The sequence below is a fragment of the Nilaparvata lugens genome, chromosome 5 (genome assembly GCF_014356525.2).
Source record: "Nilaparvata lugens isolate BPH chromosome 5, ASM1435652v1, whole genome shotgun sequence".
Lineage (NCBI taxonomy): Eukaryota > Metazoa > Arthropoda > Insecta > Hemiptera > Delphacidae > Nilaparvata > Nilaparvata lugens.
In genome coordinates this window covers 25,077,288-25,079,264 of record NC_052508.1, presented here as the reverse complement: position 1 = coordinate 25,079,264, position 1,977 = coordinate 25,077,288, and positions in this window count along the sequence as shown.

Below are 1,977 nucleotides of genomic sequence, written 5' to 3'. Positions count from 1 at the left end.
GAAATCATGAGAAGGAAGAAAGGAGAAAAGAGGGAACAATGAGGGATCAAAGACAAAAAAAGGAAAAAAAGAGTGGAAAAAGGGAGAAGGAAGAGGGAAGCAAGAGGGAATAGATAAGAAAGATACAGGGAAGGGGGATGATACTATGTAGATGATGATGATGATACTAGAAGCATGGAAGAAGTTACTATAGTTCCTCTAAGTTCAATTTCTAGGAAAATATTGCAATAGGATTTATAATAATTGCAATGGGATACGGTAATAATTGTAATGCATTGATTGATAATTGCTGATCAACAAACGACGTTCCAGATTAGGTAACAAAACACTCCTCAAATTTACAAACTCTTCAAAACAAGAGTATGCAAATCGATAGATCGATGAGTGAGGAAGACAAAAGTAGCGTGTGGGAGTGAACGTGCATGCTCAGGTGTTTGCTCATGCAAACAAGGGATGAGTAGCAAATAAAGGGATGACGCAAGGGATTGACTCCACTCAAGGCTTCTGATCGTAAGAATGAAGGGTTGAATAAGAAATTCAAGTCGGCCACTTTATAGCCTCAACTCGTCTACTCACTGCTGTGTCAACTGAAAATTTTTATTACTTTTGACATGATACCTAACGAATAAGCTTGGAGTTTTTTACATTTTGTTTGAGAAACGTTCTCAGTACAATAGCGAGCTCTTTGTAAAAAGAGAAGTATTGATAATTCAATACAATTCATAATACAGATACATAATAAGAGAGAAATAGACAATCATTCAAGAATTAAGATTTATGTAGAATTTTTAAGCAACTTCCAGAGTGGAAAAGGGCGTCCCCCTCGTATTTTCTCAATATCTGTAGAATGAATATAATTAGCGTGAATGAGTAACACCCATTATCATGAAGAGAGTACCATAATAAAGTAATATCCTGAATCCTCTTCAGTTGTTGAAACTACAGTCAGTGATTTAAAGAATTGTTGAATGGAACTGGATAATAACAGATTATTATTGTTGGTGGCAGGAATAATTTTTTCCAAAATTGCTGCCTGATGGAATTTCATATTTGAGACTGGAGGCTGCATCGATTCACATACAAACCAAACTGATGGTCGAGTGGAAATTGACTGTAAACATTGAGCGTAAGGGTTGTGGGTTGGGGCAAAACTACGAGTACCAATCAAACATAACCAAATCAGTTGGCGCACTGCTGGCCTTGGGCGGCTGCTAAAACTGGCCAGTACTTTGCTTGTTCTACAAACAAGTGCAACGCACCCCAGGCAACGGTGGCCGGCAATCATCTGAGAAGGCAACTACTGTATGCGCGTAACAACTTGACAAGGTTTGATCGCCAGTATATACAGTAGTGATTGATATACACTCTCTGTGTGTTAGGATCTGAGATGTGCCAACTAAAGGAACCTCAAAAGGATGGCGGATGACAGAAAGAGAGGAATGGAGAGTTGCTGCCAACCAGCCCAACGGCTGTTAACCAAAGAGAGAGAATGTCAAGGTATTTCACCAGGTAAATCATGATATCCAAGTGGATAAAATTGACCAGCAGATGATGTGGATGATACTTATGAATAGAACAATACTTATGAATATGAACAAGATGATATTATCTTGTAGAAAATAGTATTTGAGGTCTTGGTACCACGTGACGTTTAGTTACACAATCCAATCGAAAATCACAATTTTTTATACCTTCCACACTTTTTCATAACCAAGATGTTATTAGTGATTAAAGAGCTGTGAAGGACGGAAATTCTATTGCCCCTTATAATAACAACTATTTCCAATATCACTTTCTTATTCCATCACTTCATTCTATCATCAGTTTCCATATTAAGTTGAGAAGCTCTAATCGAATATTTTTTTCCTACTTGATTTCAAGTGTATTTCCAACTGAGACTCATATACTCTCTTCTTTCCTTTTGATATTACTTCTAGCCTCACAGGTCACCATATAGATAGATTGTTAATGCAAATT